The sequence below is a fragment of the Mustela lutreola genome, chromosome 1 (genome assembly GCF_030435805.1).
Source record: "Mustela lutreola isolate mMusLut2 chromosome 1, mMusLut2.pri, whole genome shotgun sequence".
Taxonomy (NCBI): Eukaryota; Metazoa; Chordata; class Mammalia; order Carnivora; family Mustelidae; genus Mustela; species Mustela lutreola.
Window position 1 is genome coordinate 37,113,940 of NC_081290.1, and position 22,094 is coordinate 37,136,033.

Sequence of the window (22,094 nt, forward strand, 5' to 3'; positions counted from 1 at the left end):
GCCGTGAGTGTGTGCTCTGAGCCCAGTCACGCCTCAGTACCTGAAGCCACAGCTGAGGGTCCGCTGCAAGGTGACGGATATCCTGAGCCAGCAAGGCCCCCCGCCCCGGGGAGCCACTCCCCACTCCTCACCCACAGAGATGGTCACCGACGGTGTTGACTGTCCTTGAAATCACTACTTGGGGGAGAACTTACTAGCAGCAATGGATAACCAAAACATTAAGAATGCGCTTCCTGATCTCCAAAGGCCTCCTGATGGAGAGAATCCAGTGCAGGCGAAGTGTTTTAAAGAAGGAACTACTTGTTGCTTCACAGGTTACTCTTTTTGCCACTTTCCCTTTCTGAAATGTAAATGCCAACTGAGCTGTGAGGGAAGTGCTGCAGACTAAATGTTTGTGTCCCAGGTTCCCAAGTTGAAGCCCTGACCCTGGCTGCCTTGGTATCTGGAGGTGGGGCCTTTGGAGGCGATGAGGTCTAGGTCAAGATTAGGTCTAGGTCTAGGTCAAGCCCTGAGCGTGAAGCTGCAGGAAAGGATCAGTGCCCTCATGAAAGGAAGAGGCCGAGATCACTGTCCTGTCCTCTCTAGGGCAGGAAGCAAAGAAAGGCCATGTGAGCACAGAACCCAGGAGAGGACCCTCCCCAGGAATCTGACCAAGCTGGGATCCTACCTTGCACTTTCAGCCTCTAGAGCAACGAAAAAGAAATGCTTGTTGTTTAAGCCACCCGGTCTGTGGTAATTCGTTGTAGCAGCCCCAACTGAGAGGGGAATGCGACCTGTACGTGCATATAATACACGGGTATGGGATTTCCGTATACTGGTAGAGGGAAACACAGAGAGCACAGAACCCTCTTTTTGGTCTCTACTATATGCAGAATGTTTGGAAGGTTTGTGCCCTCCCTCCCCATCCCTATAAATTCCTATGTTGAAACCTAAACCCCAGAGTGATGGTATTTGGAGGTGGGACCTCAGGGACCTCATGAATAGGATTAGCACCTTTGTTAGGCAGGTCCTGGAAGGCTCCCTTCCCCCTTCTGCCAGGTGGGGTCACAGGGAAAAGATGGTCGTCCGTGAACCGGGGAGCAGACCTGCACCAGACACCAAATCTCCCGGATCTTAGACTTCTCAACCTCTAGAACTCTGAGAAATAATGTGTGTTCTTTATGAGCTACCCGGTGTATAGTGTTCTCTTACAGCAGCCCCAAAAGACTAAGACAGTCTTATGTGGAGACTGGTAAACTCTAAGAACTCTGCAAAGAATGGACTGTTCTTTGCGCCTGCTAGGCACTCAAGGGTAAAAGTGTGCCGGTGAAGTCATTGATAGCAATTGTTCTATTACACAAATAAGACACAGTCACTGCAAAAGAATTAGAAAATCCAGAGGAAGCAAAAGTGTAATATATACCATTCAAAGACAATCATCGTGGACTGTAGTCACCTCCAGCCTTTTTATCTACCTAAAATTATATCATGAATATTTTCCATATCAGAACATAGACATAAGCACTTTATAATTTTTAATAGATTAGAATCCTTAGAACTGGAAGCTCTGGACTTTTTTTTTTTTTACATTAGCCTATTAAAAGTCTTTGCCAACTTATCAATTTGTAGGCAAATAAGTACCCATTTCCTGCAACGAACAATGGCTATCACGGTTCCTTAAAATCGGATATTAATTTCTAGAAAGCCAAAATATAATGATCTGTTAGATTTGTCAACCAATATTTGCTAAGAATGTGAGGAAAGGATTTTAAATCTACGACACCTTGTGAATTGTTCATTCTGCTACATTGTGTCATGCCAGTCTTAATGTGTGTCTGGCCAGTGGGACTCACACGGGATTGTCCCATGTGAGCTCCTGGTATGATTCAGGCCTGTGGGTGTCCAGACAGGGGACTCCTACCTCTGGAAGGTACTATGGTAAAACACGGGGGTTGGGAGAAAAACATTACAACTCCTATTATTTATCTCATCTTTTAAAAATGTCTAATCAGTGTGTAACATTGTTTAAAAATATTAGCAGTTTATGTGTATTATACAAATGTACACATGTGCCAAACTTTTTACTGACAGACTACACGATCCAAATGCTGGAAAACACTGATTCAGATCACTGCTTCCCAAACTGGAATGTGTTCAAGAATCTCTCAGGCACCTTGTTAATATGCAAGTTCTGATTCTAAAGGTTTAGGGTTGGCCCCAAATTCATTCTCTCTCTCTCTCTCTCTCTCTCTCTTTTTAAAGATTTTATTGATTTATTTGACAGAGAGAGAGAGATAACAAGTAGGCAGAGAAGGAGGCAGAAAGAGAGGAGGAAGCAGGCTCCCTGCTGAGCAGATCATGACCTGAGCTGAAGGCAGAGGCTTAACTTGCTGAGCCACCCAGGTGCCCCCCAAATTCTCTTTTCAACAAGCTCTCAAGTGATACCAATACTACTAGCCCACAGACTCACTCAAGAGGAACAAGGATTTGGATCATACTTCCTCTGATTTCTACAGTACCATGTGCTCATGTAATGAGAGATCTTATCATGAGGGCCCAGAGTCCCTACTCAAAAACTTTCTTTGAACGAATAATTAAAGGATAAATACAAATGACAGGACTGGACTCCAGCCACTGGTCTTATGTGTTCTCAGTCCTCAAATTCTGTTAGGGACTTAATGTTTGTGTCCCCTTTTAATTCACATGTTGAAGCCCTAACTTCTCCTCACCCAAGTTTGGCTCTACTTGGAGAAGGAGCTTCTAAAGAAGAAATTAAGGTTAAATGATGTCTCAGTGGTAGGGTTCCCATCTGACAGGATTAGTGCCCTGACGAGAAGAGACACCATGGCACCCTTGCTCTATTCTCAGTGCACAAGCATTATGGCCACAGGAGGACAGAGAAACAGGATGGCTATCTACAAGCCAGGAGGAATAAGGCTTTCACTGGAAACTGAACCTCACCAGGACCCATTTCCTTGGACTTTCTAGGCTCCAAAACTGTGAGAACACAAATTTCTATTAAAAAAAAAAATTATGTATTTGTCACACAGAGCGAGCACACAAACAGGAGGAGCGGCAGGCAGAGGGAGAAGCAGACTCCCCACGGAGCAGGGAGCCTGATGTGGGACTCGACCTCAGGAACCCGGGATCATGACCCGAGCCAAAGGCAGACGCTCAACCAACTGAGCCACCCAAGCATCCCCAAATTTCTACTGTTTAAGCCACCCAGTCTCTGATATTTTGTTCTGGAGGCCAAGCTGACTAATACAACCTCCGTGAACTTCCCCAGCGACGGGAGCAGACCGGTGGAGCCAGCTTTGGAGTCCGACTTTTCACATCAGGGGCTGCCTTGTGGTGAACACGAGGCGCTTACTTAACCTCTCAGGGTCCTTGTGATCTTGGCTGTAAAACTCGAGATTCCTTTCAAAGAACTGTATCTGAAACCGGTGATTTTCTGGATCCACAGGGGACACTGGGGATAGGGAAAGGACATCTGGAAATGTGTGAGGGGATTGGTGTTTTAGTGTCTCAGTGACAGGACACTAACGGCATTTAATGCTAACATGTAACCAGACTGTAATGCTTGGGCTTGTCCATCACAACGGCGAATTCCCTTGTTCAAAATGCTGGTTGTGCCCCACTGAGGAAACAGGAAAAATTATAAAGGGACTGGCAGCTAAGAGATGCCAGTATTCACCTTCTTGACACTATCTGTAGTTATAGAAATAGCTCCTCTCACCTGTAAAAATTCCCAAGCCATTTTATAAATGAAACACAGTCTCACACCGTAATCGCCCGCGTCACGATACATCTCTCTCAGGAGGGCGGCAGGGGAAAGAGAGAGGGTTTTGAGCTCCATAGAACCTGCTATGGTGCCATGGGCCAAGAGACACACAAGGAAGGATTTGTTGATAAAGCCTAGAATGATTGTTCAACTCATATGTTAAGAAGTGAGAGAGAAGAAAAATTTATGGTCACAGGTAAATTAGTTTTTCTTTTCCTGATAAACAATTAAAAAAATTTTTTTTATTTGGAGTCCTGTAATTCATCACTAATTAGAGCAGATAATTACACGTTCTTGGACCTCTGTGTGGTTAATATGTTGGTAAATACTGTATTTATTTGTGTATTTATTTTATTTATTTGTGTGTTTATTTTAAAGATTTATTTATTTGAGAGAGAAAGGGATGGAGACGGAGAGAGAATCCTGAGCAGACTCCCTGCCAAGTGTGGAGCCAGACGTGGGGCTTGATCTCACCACCCCAAGATCATGATCTGAGCCGAAATCAAGAGTCAGAAGCTCAACTGACTCAGCTACCCAGGCACTCCTACGATCTTTAGTTAAATATGTATTGGTAGAACATCAAGTAAGGACAATTTTGGTCTACTCCTGAATCTTATTAAAACTAAAATAATTTGAGGGCGCCTGGGTGACTCTGTTGGTTAACGGTCTGCCTTTAGCTCAGGTCGTGACCCCAGGGTCCTGGGATTGAGTCAGCAGTCAGGCTCCCCACTCAGCAGGGGAGCCTGCTTTCTCCCTCTCCCTCTGCCCCTCCCCCTGCTTGCACTCTTTTGCTGTGTCAAATAAACGAATAAAATCTCTAAAAAATAAAAAAATCCTAAAATAATTATATATGTATGCTTACATACAGGTATCTCATTTACTAATACAACCCAGGGAGGTGACAGGAACAGCAGTCTGCAAGCCGGAGAGCAGGGGGACAGTGACCAGTCACTCAGTGGGCCTGAGAAAGCTGGACCAGAAACTGGAAGCGGGCCAGCTGTGCCCTCCCAGGTTATACTGCATGGTCCTCAAACGGCTTAGTGCTTGGTGGCAGCAGGTGCCTCAGGCAGAGGGAGGCCGAGGCCAGCACACTAGTCGTGGCTGAACTATGTTTAAGAAGCACTTGATATCCCTTCCTTCCCCAGATGTCCCCTGTTGACAACACCTACTCTGTGTCACAGGAGCCTGGAAGCTCATCGTGTGGTGGGGGCAAAACCAGAAGGTCTCTGAATTGGGGGATGTTCCAGGTAATACTAAGGGTATTAGGTACTAAGGATACCAGGTACAGCTAGATTCTTCTAGTCTATTTTCCACCCTCATCTCCCAAACACTGGCAGACAGACTCTTACCCTCCTCTTACCTTGGAGGACTTTTCTTAGAGGATGTAATGGATCCATGAGGAAAGCCCTAAAGGTGCTGATACTAGAAGTTTCCCAACAGCTGGCTCAGCCAGATTGTTAGCAGCCACCATCAGTGAACCCTCCCTCCGCCGCCTCGTCCCCTTCATGTTCAGAACTTCAATTTTTAGTTTTCTGCTCTTACATGTGAGCAGGACACCAATGATTATCAAACTGCTGGGGGAAACCAGAAACAAGCTAGAGGGATCAGGAACTATGGAGGAAAAAGAAAATTTCAAAAATTATTATTAAAAACCTTGCCCAGCCAGTTGGATGTCCAACTCCTGATTGCAGCTCAGGTCATGATCTCAGGTCCTGGGATGGAGTCCTGTGTCAGGCTCCGTGCTCAGCCGGGATTCCGCTTGGGATTCTCTCTCTCCCTCTCTACCCTTTCCCCCGCTTGCACCTCTCTCTCTCTCAAATAAAGATATCAATCCTGGGAAATAACCTTATAGATATAAGAAAACACATTGTATCATGAAGCAAGAAAATGATGTTATAAAAAAGCATTCAGAAAACAAAAGAACCTCTCAGAAATTAAAAACCTAAACACATACATGAAAACTTAGTCGAATTGATACAACACCTGATATAAAACTGATAGAACCATGGAACATCCTGAGAGACTATTTGGACGACCAGTAAATATTTTAGTATTGGATGGATAGTTAAGTATATAAAAAACATACACTCAAGAGAAACAAACATACAAAAACAAACAAGTAAAAAGAACATTATTTATTAACTCTTGGGATAAGTAGTGGGAGAAAACAAATAGAGTTTAGCATGTGCCCCATTTCTGAATGGCATATACAACTGACCTTTGAACAATACCGTGATTAGGTGCATTGGCCCCCCTGTGCAGTCGAAAAATCCATGTATAACTTCTGACTTGCCCAAAATTTAATTACTAATAGCCTACTGTTGACTGAAAGCCTTACTGATTAAAACTTAGTTTTTTAACACATACATTGTACACTATATTCTTACAATAAAGCAGGCTAGAGAAAAGAAAATGTTACTAAGAAAATGAATGGGAAGAGAAAATACATTTACAGTAGTGTACTGTATCTGTCAAAAAAAAACCCGTGCATACAAGTAGACATGCATAATTCAAACTCCTGTTGTTCAAAGATCATCTGCATCGTCATTGTAAACCTTGAATATTTTTCTTTTGTTTCTTTCTTTCTCTCTCCATCTTCCTTCCTTCCTTCCTCTCTCCCTCTCTCCCTTTTTAAAATCAGACTCCATGCCCAGCATGGAGTCCAGAGCAGGGCTTGAATTCACGACCCTGAGATCAAGACCTGAGCCGAAACTAGGAGTCCGACACTCAACTGACTGAGCCACCCAGGCACCCCAAAACCTTGAATATTTTTCTAATCAAAATCAATTTATATCTATATTGTGAGGCTGGAAACTGATTGTTCATGGTGTGAATAGTAAGAATAAAGAGCTAAGACTTCATCTTCCATAAGGGAATGTCAAGTACAGTGCCCCAGACTAAAAAAAATCAGGAGGTAGTAAAACTTGCTTGCCATTAAGGTATGTGGACATAATACCAGGCCAAGAGTTGAAAGTGGTTTCTTTGGGGAAGAGAAACTGAGGAACAGGAGAACTGAGACCTGTTCTTTTTCTTGATAAACCTGTAGAACTAGCAGGTCCTTTTACTGTACCCTACTGTATAGCTTTGATGAAAAATTAAAAAAAATAATTTAAAGTATATAGAGAGTGAACATGTGAGTGATTTTTCAAAAAAAAAAACACCTACATGATTTTGGTAAATAATATTTTGGCTGTTCATTTTCCTTTTTTTTTTTTTTTTTTATCAACTGAAAGGCTTGCATTATGTAATTTCTGAGATCCCTTTACCTCTACATTTGCCTTTTTTTCTTTGAACATGTTTCTGTACTTGTGAAAACAAACACACAGAGACCTGTGTTTGATGACCAACAGTGGAATTCCTTTGATTATTCTGATCATTAAAAATTAGTATGCACTGGGGTACCTGAGGGGCTCTGCCTTCAGCTCAGGTCATGATCTCAGGGTCCTGGGATCGAGCCCCACATCGGGCTCTCTGCTCAGCGGGGAGCCTGCTTCCTCCTCTCTCTCTGCCCCTCTGCCTACTTATGATCTCTATCTGTCAAATAAATGAAAATCTTTTAAAAAATTAGTATGCATTATCTATATATCTACGTAGATATGATCTGATTGTACCAAATGGAGAATAAAGTGGCACAACCATCTACCTGTTTGTCAAGAAACACGTGAGGCTGCATTTCTGTCTCTGCACAGGAGACACAGAAAGAGACTAAAGATCCCTGACACTTAGACTCTGGCCTGTGACGCATGCTGGTGCTGACCTGAAAGTTAATATTTATCCATCCTTGTGGGTTAAACTCAGCTTGAGAACTTGGTGGGGGAAGAAGAGAGGAAAGCCCTACAAATTCAGGAAGAGATTTATACTAAAATCAATGCTAATCTTAGTAGCATAGCCAAGTCACTCAAGTTTTGTCTGGCACATGCCAAGGAAGATCATAGCTAGGACTCGAAACAATACCAACATTAGTATGGGGAGGATGAGTAGAGAGCTCTGACTTAAAGAGAAAAATGAAGTCTGCCCAGCTTAAACGTTCCATTATTCCCTAGCCTTGACAGATTCATCAGCGAATCTCTCTATGCCTTGGGTCCTTCATCCATAAATTGCGAATAGTAATACTATTCCATATGGTTGTTAGGATAATTTTATGTTAACACCTGCAGAGCGTTTAAACAGAGCCTCAATATACTTCCTCTCTTTAAAATATTTTATTTATTTATTTGACAGAGAGAGAGAGAGATCACAAGTAGGCAGAGAGGCAGGCGGGGGTGGGGGGAAGCAGGCTCCCTGCTGAGCAGAAAGCCCAATGCAGAGCTCGATCCCATCATGACCTGAGCCAAAGGCAGAGGCTTTAACCCAGTGAGCCACCCAGGCGCCCCAATATACTTTCTCTTAAAAGAGACTGAAAGAACATAATGGATTCACAAGGGCCTTGGATTCATGGCATCCGCTCTCCCTCTTTTTTTAAGATACGTAACCTGGTCTTCAGAATAAAAGAGGACCCGAGAGGAGAGAATGTCCCACGACAAACTTGGTAAAGTCAATCTCAAAAAGTCAAGGAACATATTGTTTACTGACTATAATAATCCTGTTTGGTAAAATCTCAGTTTACTCATTTGCACTAACCTTTTGGATCTGACCATAAAGCTTTCCTTTTGTTCCCAGATGTACGTGGCACTCTGGATTCATGGACAAACTTGTGCTAGTGCCAAGTCAAGGAGTCCAATCTCTGCGTTAGGGACACCCTTTCATTCTTTTTTATTATTCCCGGTCTTCAATAATATTTCACACACAAAAAAGATGTCCAACCAATTTGTTGAATTAAACATGGAAAAATACCTTGGTGTGCCTCTCATAGTAAAAAATTACATAACTGTCCCTCACAGTTACTCACAATTCTTTCATCAGAGATTGCAGCCTATTTTTCTCATTCATTTTGTTTACACTGAATCTTGTATAGGCTAAACCACTATATTAAATGGAACATTACCATATTGTTGCATGGTATGTATGATATATATTAAGAAAACTAATGAAGAAGACTGTTATCCTAGGGAAGTGATACTCTTAAATGGTGAGCTATTTTTGCCTAAAAACTCCCAAAGAACTATAGCAAAAATCAGACATAAAAATAATATGAGCCAAACATTTCTCCCCTCCCCCAAAATGAGATAATGGAATATATAAGAATTTAGTGTATAAAAAATACAGAATTTCAAATCCATGAATTTTATTTATTTACTTACTAAGGCAAGAACACTTAATATGAGATCTACCCTCCTAGCACATTTTTAAGAAAATAGCATAGAATTGTTAACAATAGCAGATCTCTAAAATTTATTTATCTTGTAAAACTAAAAGTTTATACCAATTGAACAACAACTCCTGAATTTCCCCTACCCCCAGCCCTTCACAGCCACCAGTCCACTTTGTTTCTATGAATTGGACTTTGAGTCTATGAATTAGATACCTTGTGTCAGGGCAATCACACCATATTTGTCCTGTGACTGGCTTATTTCACTTAGCATAATGTTCTGCAGGCTCCTTCTTAATATGGCAGGACTTCCTTCTAAGGCAGAATAGGATTCAATTGTATGTGCATCTAGGTTTTTTTTTTTTTTTTTTAAATCCATTTATTCATCAAAGAACATTTAGGTAATTTCCATAGCTTGGTTATTGTGAAAAATACTACAAAGAACATGGGGTGCAGATACCTCTCTGAGACCCTGATTTCAATTCTGTTGGGTTGTTTACCCAGAAGTGGGATTGCTGGATCACACAGCAGTTTTATTTTTAAGCTTTTGAGGAACCTCCGTACCATTTTCCATAGTGATTGCTCCATCTTACATTCCCACCAAGTGGACACGATGCCAGTTTCTCTACATCCTCACCAACACTAGTTATATTTTGCTTTTTTCAAAACAATCTAATCAGTGTGAAAGGACATCTTACTGTGGTTTTAATTTGCATTTCCCTGATGAACAGTAATGTTAAATATCTTTCCATATACCTGTGGCCATTTGTATATCTTTTCTGAAGAAATGGCCATTCAAGTCCTTTGCCTTTATTTATTTATAAAAGATTTTTTATTTATTTGACAGAGAGAGACACAGCAAGAGAGGGGGCACACCAGGGGGATGGGGGAGAGGGATGTGGGGCTCGAGCCCAGGACCTTGGGATCATGACCTGAGCTGAAGGTAGACACTTAATGGCTGAGCCACCCAGGTGCCCCAGTCCTCTGCCATTTTTAAAAATCAATCAATCAAATCAATCAATTAATTAATTTGTTGTGAGTCCTAGGAATTCCTTATACATTTTGGATATTAACTCCTGATCAGATATATGGTTTGCAAATATTTTTTTTTCCAGTCTGTATGTTGACTTTCCACTCAGTTGACTGTTTCCTTTTTCGTTTGCTGTAGTCCAATCTGTCTATTTTGCTTTTGTTGCTTGGGTTTTTGGTATCATATCCAAAAATTATTGCTAAGACCAGTGTTTTCTTTTTGGACTTCTTCAGTTTCAGGTCTTATGTTTGTATCTGTATTTCAACTGGAGTTAACTTTTGTGTATGGTATAAGATAAGGGTCCAGTTTCATTCTTTTCCATATGGATATCCAGTTTTGCCAACACCATTTGCTGGAGAGACTATCCCTTCACCATTGTGCATTTTTTTTTTTTTTTTAGATTTTATTTATTTATTAGAGAGAGAGCACAAGCAGAGGGAGTGGCAGAGGGAGAGGGAGAAGCAGGTTCCCAGTGAGCAGGGGGCCCAATGCAGGGCTCCATCTCAGGACCCTGGGATCATGACTTACGCCAATGGCAGACACTTGACTGACTGAGGCACCCCACCACTGTGTATTCTTAGCACCCTTGTCAAAGATATGTTGACCACATGCTATGGACTGAATGTCTGTGTCCCCCTAAAATTCACATGTTGAAATCTAATCCCCAATGTGATGATGGTATCTGGAACTGATACCATCCCCAATGTGATGATGGTATCTGGAACTGATACCATCAATATCTTTAGGCCTTTGGGAGGTGATTACATCATGAGTGAAGAGCCCTAATGAATGGGATTAGTACCTTTATAAAGTAGATTCCAGAAAGCTCCCTTGCCGCTCACACCACGTGCGCTCATAGCCAGAAAAGATTTATAAATCAGGAAGCAGGCCTTCGCTAGACACTGAACTGCTGATGCCTTCATCTTGGACTTTCCGGACTCCAGAGCCATGGGGAAAAAGATTTCTATTCTTTATAAACCACCCAGACTATAGTACTCTGTTATAGTAGCCCTAATAGACTAAGACACCCTATATGCATGAGTTTATTTATGGGCTTTTCTGTTCCATTGGTCTGTATGTCTGTTTTTATGCTAGTACCACACTGGCTTAATTACTATAGCTTTGTGATATAAAATCTTATATATATATACAAGATTCTATTTATTTGAAAGCGTGAGAGTGAGAGGGAGAGAGAGAGAGAGAGAGAGCAAGCACAAGCAGGTGGGGAGGAACAGAGGGAAAGGGAGAAACAGACTCCCCGATTACCAGGACTCTGGGATCATGACCTAAGCCAAAAGCAGACACTTAACTGAGTCACCAAGGTGCCTGTGATATATTTTGATTTTAGGAATTGTGATGCCTACAGCACTGTTTCCCTTTTTCAAGATCACTCTTGATCACTTCTGGAACTTTTGTGGTTCCATATAAATTTTAGAATTGTTTTTCTTTCATTCTGCAAAAAAAAAAAAATGCTACTGGGATTTTGACAGGGACTGCATTGAATCTGTAATCACTCTGGGAATTAAGAACTTTTCAACCATAGTAATTATTCTGACCTATGAACATGGTATAACTTTCCATTTATTTGTATCTTCTTTAATTTCTTTCATCAATATTTTGTAGTTTTCAGTGTACAAGTCTTTCACTTCCTTGGTTAAGTTTATTCATCAGTATTTTATTATTTTGTTGCTGTTATAAGTGGAATTGTTTTCTTAATTACCTTTTTGGGTAGTTTGCTATTAGCATATAGAAACTGATTTTTATACATCGATTTTGTATCCTATAACTTTAGTGAATTAATTTATCAGTTCTAACAGGTTTTTTTGTTTGTCTGTTTGGTGGAATCTTTAGGCTTCTCTACATATAAAATCCTGTGAACTTTTATTATTGCTTCATAAATGGTGTTGGGACAATAGGCTATTAGGAAGAAGTTAGATCCTGAATTACATTATATGAGGACAGAAATTAAGGAGAGGAAAATACGAGTGATTATTTATCTAATTTAGGAACAAAGAGGACCTTTTCAGTTACTAAAGGTCTGGAAAAAAACACAAAGTAAGAGATTAATTGATTTACAGAAGAAGTAAACATTATCTGCCTTAAAAGACACCACTAGCAAAAATGCAAGACCAAAGGAAACAATATTTTGACACAGATGATAAAGGGTTACTATCCTTAAATGTAAAAGGATATTTAATTGGATATTTATTAAAGATACCAATAAAAAATAACAAAGGACATAATTAATAAAAGACTAACAGAATAGTCAATAATATGAAAAATTATTCAAATACAGATAAAAATGGATGTAAATAAATGAATGTAAATAACTCTTTGGCTTAATAAACTGACTTTTTTTTTTATATAACAGCCAGTGTTAAAGAGCCTTTAAAACATCAATAACTTCTGCTTCAAAACTCCAATTATTAGAATCTAACCAAAAAACATAATCAGAGACTCAAAGAGATGAACAAAGATCTCTGAAAAAGGTGTTCCACTTAGTTTTTATTTTTAATACTATAGGACATTTTGAACAATTTTGGTGCTCAAAAACAGAAGTATCTTTAAATAAATAATGGTATATTCATAAATTGGAAAAAAGAAAAGTAGTACTAGGTGAAAAAACCATATATATATATATATATATATATATATATATATATATATATATATACACACACACACACAATGTAATTTCAATTTCATTTTCACAAGTCTTAAATGTGAATATAAACATATATGTGAATAATCAGGAAGAATATACCCAAATGAAAACAAAAGTCCCATGGGGTAGATAGGATGAACTCATAATTTTTGTGCAAACTTTCTTTTTAACCATGAAATATCCTTATTGGCAGCCTCTACATAAAGGGAGCATGTATCAAATGATGCTGAATGAGAATATTCTTCTAAAACACATTTTGGAAAGAATTAATAAGCATGATTTTAAAAATACCTGTCTGTCACACAGATTCAGGCAATATCTTGGAATACTGGGAAAGCTGTGTTAAGTTCCCCCTCCACATGTCCTTTTTCAATTTCTTCTTTATTACTTTTCTTTGCTTGTATTTGAAGGAATTATTTGACATATTCAAAATCACAATTTTATTTTTTGTTTGACATTATACCCTTGATCAAAAATTGGAAGAATACTTATATTTTCTTTTTCCTTGAATGCATGTCTTCTGATATTAACATGCAGTCCCTAATTTCTTTTTTTGCATTAACCTTATCTTGTCTTTCCTCTCATTACTTATTTTCTCTGTCACATTCTGGGTGAACAGCAACTGACATTACTCCTTTCTGACTTAACCTAAAAGTCTCTGCCTTTTAATAAAGAAGATTAAGCCATTTACATTTATGGTATATGCTGAATCTCTCTTTTGTTATCTTATTTCACCATTTTCTTAATGCCTCCTATTTGTTTCCTGTATTTTCAGACTTCAGACTGCTTTGTTTTTAATTTTTTCCAGCATGTTGCAAAGTGTAAGATGTGTTTTATAAATCCTCAAGGGAGAAAATATTCCCTTTTTATCCTCCTCTTTAAAAGGAGTTATTTGTGGGGTGCCTGGGTGGCTCAGTTCATTAAGCGTCTGCCTTTGGCTCATGTCATAATCCTGGAGTCCTGGGATTGAGCCCCACCTCGGGCTTTCTGTTCAGTGTTGAGCCTGCTTCTCCCTCTCCCACTGCCTGCCACTCTGCCTACTCGTTCTCTCTTTCTGTCTCTGACAAATAAATAAAATCTTTTAAAAAAGTTATTTGCATAAATTGGTGCCCAAATGAAGTTCTAATGAGAGTTTTCAAGTGCAGCATTAACTGGGTGACTTTTGAGGATAAAGGCAGCACTTACATTAATCAGGAAAGGACAAGTGTCAATGGGAAGCATCTTATGTAAACAAGAATTGTGGTCACTCTATCTCTGGGTGACAGGAATAAGAAGATGCAGGCTTGGGGGTGAGTAGAAGCTTCACTTTCTTATATTCCTTATCTAAAGTGACATTAAAAGGTAGGTGTTCAGTTGGCAGTTGCATATGTTGGCCAAAAGCTTAGGAAAGAGCTGTGGACTTGATATTAAGATTTATAGTTATCAACAACACAGCTAATAAATAGGGCCATGAGACTGAACAAGAAAATAGAGGCAGTAAGTATGTAAAGAAAAAACTGATTCCTGAAGAACACTGCTTAATGTAAAAACCAACCAACCAACCAACCAACCAACCTAAAAACTAAGCAAAAACCCAAAAATCACAAAAAGATTCACAACTGCAGTCAGAAGAGTAGGGGGCAAAAAAAGAGGGCTGACTCTATTCCTTGCCATGTCTTCTCATAAGGCTTTCAGGATCTAGTGGTTTCTGACCCAGAAACAAAAACAGAACTGTCCCATTCTGCAATGTGTTCAAATGAAACCTGCTAAGAAAATCTAGTATGCTCCAAGAGGAGATGTTGAGAAGAACCCAACTGGGTTTATAGGAACTGCACAGTATTTATGCTGTATCAAGGTCACTAGCATCTATCTTCCCATATCAAGCTGAAAACATTACCTCTATCTGGGCAGTTGGATAAGTCTTAACTGGGAAAATGGCTTTTTTTTTTTTCCTCTTTGTTTCTATGCCTCTGTATTAGTAGGTTGGCTCAGTAATAAATATATGAGATCATTGGTTTGATTAAGTGTAGAAATGGAGAAGGTAAAGTGTCTTAGGGAGTAAGGATTTGCCAGTGTTGTTAAATGATATTCAAGGGTCAAGTAAGGAAAGGGCTGTATAGCCAAATCTCAGAGATACTGCACGTTTGCTTCCAGAACACCTCAGTAAAGTGAATTTTGCAATAAAGCAAGTCAAATGAATTTCTGGTTTCCCAGTGCATATAAAAGTTATGCTTACTCTATATGTAGCCTATTAAGAGTGCAATAGCATTATGTCTAAAAAAAAAATACTTTGACTAAGGAATACTTTATTGCTAAAAAATGCTAACCACTGGGACACCTGGGTCGCTCAGTCAGTTTAGCATCCAACTCTTGATTTTGGCTCAGGTCATGATCTTGAGGTTGTGGGATGGAGCCCCGCATTGGGCTCTGTGCTGGGCTTGGAGCCTGCCTGATTCTTTCTCTGTCCCTATCTGCTGCTCATTCTCACGTGTGAGCACATACTCACGTACTCAATCTCTCTTAAAAATAAATAAATAAATAAATAGAGGGCACCTGGGTGGCTCAGTGGGTTGAGCCTCTGCTTTCAGCTCAGGTCATGATCTCAGGGTCCTGGGATCGAGTTTCATATTGGGGGGTCTCTGCTCAGCGGGGAGGCTGCTTCCCCCCTCTCTCTTGCCTGCCTTTCTGCCTACCTGTGATCTCTCTCTCTGTCAAATAAATAAATAAATCTTTAAAAAAAAAAAAAAAAAGAAAGAAAGAAAAACAATACTAACCATTACCTGAGCTTTCAGCAAGTCATAATCACTGATCACAGAGTACCATAATAAATACAATGATAATAAAAAGTTTGAAAAATTGTGAGAATTGCCAAAATATGACACGGAGACATGAAGTAAGAAAATGCTGTCAGAAAAAATGGTGCCCAATAGACTCGCTCGACACAAGGTGGCCACAAACCTTCAGTTGGTAAAAACACAGTAAGGAGAAGGCCAGTAAAGCAAAGTGTACCTGTAAATGTAAGTGGTAACTTGGAGAAGGTAGGTTTTTTTTGCAGTAGTGCATCTGGAAGGTAGATGGTTGTCCATTCACCAGTAGTAAGAAGGGAGGAAGAGGAAACACTAAGCATAACAACCCTCCGGGGAACCTGGGTGGCTCAGGTTCCATTAGGCGTCTGTCTCTGGTTTGGGTCCTGATCCCCAAGTCCTGGGATGGAGCCTTGCTTCCTTCCTACTTAAGCGGAGTCTGCTTCTCCCTCTCCCTCTGCCCTTCCCCCAACCTGCTCATGCTCTTTCCCTCTCTCTCTTAAATAAATAAAATCTTAAAAAACATATTAAAAAAAAAAAAAACAACACAACCCTCAGAAGGAAGTGGGCCATGTGTGGAAGGTGAGACACAGGAAGAAGGAAGTAGGATTAAGGGGAGGGCTGCTTACGCTGGGAGAGCTTCCAAGTTATTTGGACATACTGGTAGGAGTGTTGAAAGAAAGGAGCTGAAGACAGAGCATAATGAAGAGCATAATGAAGGTCCATCAGCAGGCGGGAGGGAAGAGCAAAGTATTAAGGAGCATAGGTGGGGGATGGGGGTGGAAGAAGAGGGACCTTTTGTTGCTCAGTGTCTTCGTCTTCTGTGCCTTCCAGTTCTGCGGAGGCTAGACGGAGAGAAGGAACATCTCCCAGACTCTCTCGCAGGAAGGGCCCGTACAGACTTAAACTCAGACAATCCTCCACCAGATGGGAAAGTGGAAGGAAGTGAGGCGGAGGTTACACCAAGGCCACTTCTGCTTTTTCTGCCGGCATGTCCCTCGTGGACACGCTGGGCTCTTCTTCAGTCCTGTTCCAGCGTGCAAGTGCTTTGCTGCTCTCAGAAGGCAGAATGTTGGGCATTGGTTTTTTTTTTTTTTTTTTTTTTTTTTTTTTTGGCAAGGTGGATCTATCAAGGGATGGTGGGACAGCTCAGTGGCTAATACCCACTAAGGTAGTGTTCCTGGGGCCAAGCGTTCCACCATTCCTTCCCCATCCCCCTCTTTTTTGACTGTGTAAAAGGAAGTGGAGTCCTGGAAGAGATCGTTCTGTGGTGGCGCTGTTAGTGTTCCTGGGCTTGCTGGTCCAGCCCTTCCAAGGATATTGTAGTAAGCATCCCGTTCCCTGTATTGAGCTCATTTCGCTTGAAACCGCTAATGGAATTTCTGTTTTCTGCAAGTCAACTCTGGCAGCAAGGGACATCTATTCTTGTTTGAAGAGGGAAGGAAAATCAGAGGTGTAGATGGGATAAATTCATTTCTTTGGTGATGGTCATCTCCTCAAATGCAGGTGTTTTTAAGCTGGAGCATGCAGTGCCCCAGGGGGTTCATGGATAGAATTCAGGGCATCTGTGAACTTAAATGAGAAAAAGTCGTATCTCCTCTTTACTAACCACTAACTGAAATTTGGCATTTTCTTCAGTTCTGAAGGTAGTCATCAAACTACAGCATCATCAGTAGTTCCCGTGACTTTGTCTCTAATAGAAATCACAGATATTTGCATATTACATTCAAAGCTGCTGTAGATTTCAAAATATTGTTTATCCTCATAACTATCGTAGTTATTAGACTTGCTACTACATCTTGTTCTTTAATGTATTTATAAAGAAGCACATATTAGTATATGATAAGTTTTTAAACTCGGTAACTCTATTTCTGTCGCAATCTTCTGTATTTTATTTTATGCACTTAAAAAAATTATTCTGAGAAGGGGTCCATAGGCTTCAACAGACTGCTAAAACAGTCCATGGCAGAAAACATGTTAAGAAGCCTGTTTTAATGTCTTCTATTTTCCCTGTAAAGCAGGGTTTCTAAACTTCAGGATGGCTAATTCTTCCTTGCAGGGAACAGTCTTTTGCATTGTAGGATGTTCAACAGCCCTGTCCCTCTATATGCTAGCAGCGTCCATCCTGACTACAGGACAATCAAAGGTGTTGTCACTTGGGGGTGGGGGCAAAAGGGACCGTGGCTAAGCTCCGGTAACATGAAGTAGTGCTAAGAGGGAAGAAGGGAAGGTGACCAGCTCTGAGATCTGATCAGGGAGATTTAAAATGGATACAACAGAAGATGACAGAGAGATCTGACAAAAGAAACATGTCATTGAGCAATGCTGCGGGACCAGCAGAATTCCCTGAGGTTTTCTCTGCTTGACATACATGATGAATAATATCCGAATGATGGAGAGTCTACCATCAACAGTATTTGTGCAGTAGAGGCTACTTAAAAATGAGACTTACCTGCGATCCAAAGAACTGTTTCTCCCACCAATGTCCCCTCTACCAACATGTCTTAACACAATGGTTGGGATATATACCGTCTTCAAGCAAAAGGATAATGAGAACACTTTGAGTCTAAAAACAACTGTTGTTGCCCCTTGTTCTGCTCTGTATGTAGAAAAGAATATTCTGGACTTGAATGTATTGGTAGTTGCTATTCTGAGAAAATCTGAGCCCAGGAGGCATGGATATGAAGGCTATGGAACAACCTTATGATTCAGCAATTTGACTCCTAGGTATTTACCCAAGAGAAAGGAAAACATATATATCCATGTCAAGACTTGTCCCAGAGTGTTGACAACTGCTTCATTCATAACAGCCCCAGCCTGGAAATGATTCCAATGTCTATCAACAGTATAACACACTGAAATACTATAAATGAAGTACTACTGAGCAATAAAAAAGAATATGCAGCGCTATGAATGAAACTCGAAAACATGCTGAGTAAAAGCAGCCTTACACGAAAGAGGATGTATGGATTGTAGGATTCATTTATGCGCAGTTCTGAACAAACTAATCTCTGGCAATAAAAAAATATATATATATATATATATCAGAATAGTATCTGACTCGATGCAGGTGGGGGCAAGGGTTGATTGAGGGGATGGGGGGATTTTCCTGGGGCGACATTAATGTTCTCCGTATATCCTGATGGGGATCTGTGGTACATGGTTGCATGCAGCTGCCCAAACTCACAAATGTCACACTCAGACTTGTGTATTTCACTGTATGCAAATGATACTAGAGGAAGAGGTCGGGAAGGGGGGTGGGGAGGAGAACCATAAAGAAAAACTGAACTCATGGTTAATGAGATACACGCTGAAATGTTTGAAATGAACTGATGTCTATACTACTCTGAAAAAGTTCAAACAATGCAGTTAAAAAAAAATGGGTTGATGGATAATGCGCTGGTTGGATAGGTGATTAAGATGGAAAATGTTAACGGCAGATTCTAGATGGTTCGTGTGGTTCGTGTGCCACTCTTCCAACTTCCCTGTAGCTTGAAAAAATGGAAAAACCAGAACGTGTGGAGGTGAATCTCTTTTTGCGTTTCGAAGTACTTTGTTCATCCTTGAGCAAAGAAGGCTACTTCAACACCAGCAAAGCATTTCATCAGGTTCTTGTCCTATGTTAACAAATGGGTCCTAAAATGCCACACGCATCTGCTCCATCCAGGGACAACCAGTGTGTCCACCACAGCCAGGATTTCTTGATCACAGGAGCTCGTCCCAGGCGCTGCGCTAATTACTTTACATGTTCTTGTCACACAGAGAAATTAGTGGCTTTTTTGATCATCTAACAAAAAGCTCTGGGCTGAGTCACGTCTCAGAAGTTCCAGACAGCCATGGACTACAACAAGCAGATGTCCAACAGGAAGAGAACATCTGTGATGGTAGGTATTTTTAGGAGAATGTATTATTCAAATATGTTGTGAAGCTATGGCACTGCATGTGTGTGTGCGTGTGTGTGTCTGGGTGCAGCGGGAGAAGGAAAATATATTTTAGAAAGAAGATACACTCCGTAAGTCATAAAAAGGAACAGTAACTTGAATCCAATTTCTACAAAGAAATAAACCTGATTCCTTTTCTCTTTTCTCTGAAGCTCGTTTCCAATGTTTCCAGTGCCGCAGGATCCTGTCACCTGGCCGAGCGGTGGGGAACAAAGGCTGCCTGGATTTGGCACCTCCAGCCCTTCTGTGGCTTTCCCTTCTCAATAAACCTTTGACAAAGGTCGGGTGTTTGAAAGGCTGGCTTTTTCCTTGTTGGGTCTAAGCGTTTCTTGCTCAGCAGAGCGATTCATTGTCTCTGAGCGTCAATAAATAAGTGGTTTCACTGAAGCTTTTTGGAATCTCTTTCCCTACAGGCTGCCTGGGATGGCTTTGGTTTGTGTGAAACTAGTAAATAAACAATGTAACTACCAGGCTGCCCGGACCCACCACTGCAGGCACCTGCAGAGCCAGGCATGCACACATGGGAGAAGAGAGCAGGGATACAGTATCTCCACCTCAAACCAGGAGTCAGAGCCTTTGAACTTCAACTGAGACTGACAAAATGCCAAGGCACTAATGTGATCGCAGCGGGATTGGAACTAGGGAGATTTTAGGAGCACTGGCACAGCTGGGATAGGACTAGCAAGAATCTATGAATTAGGTAAATAGCTACTAGGAACAAAGCAGGAAGCCAGCCTTGAAGAAAGACACATCAGTCTCTCTGCGAACTTTATTCTGAGCTATGGCTATAAGTCATAGTCAGACCTGATCCGTGAAATGGTGCCCATTAGTACTGGCTACGTATAAGGGGAATGTACCAGAACTGGACTAGCTAGAGCAGCCCCATGGCAAACAACTTCAGGGAAATCTGTTCTTCTTCTTCTTCTTCTTTTTTTTTTTTTTTTTAAAGATTTTATTTATTTATCAGAGAGAGGGAGCACGAGCAGGGGGAGAAGCAAAGGGAGAGAGAAAGGGAGAAGCAGACTCTCCGCTTAGCAGGGAACACAATGTGGGTCTCAATCTGAGGCCCCTGGGATCATGACCTGAGCCAAGGAAGACACTTAACTGACTGAGCCACCCAGACGCCCCTCATTTTTCCCCCCAAGGATCCTCTAGTGCCATCATCAAGGAGAGAATGGTGGTTTTTTGTAAAGCCAGGCCAAACCATCTATTCTTGTCAAGTACTCTATTCTTGACTGACGTGTAAGCCAAGTGTCTTCTGCCTGTCTTGTTGGAATAACACGAGGGATGCATTTTAGACAAAAACTCCGTCAGTGATATCCAGGTTCCAGAAAGCAGCAGACAGACTCTGAGACTTCAGAGGACTGAGCGGGAAAAGGAATTCTGGCCCATTCCCTAACACAAATTGTCTATAGTCAGCAAATAAGCAGGCAGTTTTCATTGGCTTGTGATTCATCTGGGACTTAATTCGAATAAAGATGATGTGATGACATTTAAAAGCATGGATGAAACTAGGTACACAGGAAAACCGAATGACTTTGGTGGAAAATATGGAATATAACATAGTATATGAGATAATAAAATATAAACTTCTTGGCTGGATCTTCTGAGTGGCTGATCCAATACGGCTGTGCCATACCAGTGTGATGGGAGGAAAGAGGGAGCTGCCTTATTTTTATAGGGACAGAGTGTCCTGGCTGTTTTTTGTTTTTTAAAAGACAGAATCATCTATTGGCATTGTCATCTCAGCCATTCTCTCCGAGGAAAGAGAAAAGCTGAATGACCTGCTTTCTGGGCAGAGAGGGGGCATCTCACAAACCTCTTGTCCCCACCCCGCACCCACCAAACAGGAGGCCTGCCCTCACGGACGCTGCACTCCAGGTTGCAGGCACAGTGCGGCCCAGCAGATGGCTGTTCACCTCTCTTGGGTACTTTGCGCCCTCGAGGTGAAATGCTGGTCTCACCCAGTTAGAAGAAAAATCCAGAAACCTCCACTAGTATTTATGTCTTTGGGATGCAGGAACGGGGCCGATCAGCGGAGTACTGAATATTGCCTTTTTCTTACCTTTTTTTTTTTTTAAACAGAATTACTACTAGGCCAGAGTAACAACGATCCTGCCAGTGTGAGTACTGGGGGACTGCAGATGGAAACCTTGCAGGACTCTTTGGGACACAGGAACATAGGACTCTGGATATGGTTTGGGCTCTGGAGTCCCAAGGGTGGTGCAACCTTTAGGAGAGAACTCTATGCCTCTGGGGCTGGTCAGGGCTCAGGTGGCTCCCCACCCTGCCCCCCAACCAATTCATATGTTAAAGTTACAACCCTCAGTACCTCAGACCTTCACTGCAGACCACACTCAGAAAGAAGACCTTTAAAGAGGTAATCGGGCAGGGGCGCTTGGGTGGCTCAGTTGGTTAAGCGATTGACTTCGGCTCAGGTCATGATCCCGGAGTCCTGGGATCAAATTCCAAGTCAGGCTCCCAGCTCCATGGGGAGTCTGCTTCTCCCTCTGACCTCCCCTCTCATGCTCTCTCTCACACTCTCTCAAATAAATAAAATCTTAAAAAAAAAAAGAGGTAATAGGGCAAAATGAGCTGCTTTGGGTGGTCCCCAGTCTAGTCTGGGGCACGCAGCAGGTGGAAGGGACGTGCACGTGCAGAGGT

At 41.3% G+C, this 22,094-nt stretch overlaps 1 protein-coding gene and 1 long non-coding RNA gene across 4 annotated transcripts in view; one reads left to right on the top strand and one right to left on the bottom strand.

Moving 5' to 3' along the window:
* Positions 1–22,094, bottom strand: part of C1H4orf19 (chromosome 1 C4orf19 homolog) — an 85,301-nt gene that overhangs the window by 38,080 nt on the left and 25,127 nt on the right. The gene's annotated exons all lie outside the window — the stretch shown is intronic.
* Positions 16,617–19,803, top strand: LOC131825011 (uncharacterized). Its single transcript, XR_009351084.1, has 3 exons — positions 16,617–16,814; positions 19,252–19,373; positions 19,583–19,803. It is a non-coding gene; the product is annotated as an uncharacterized LOC131825011 (long non-coding RNA).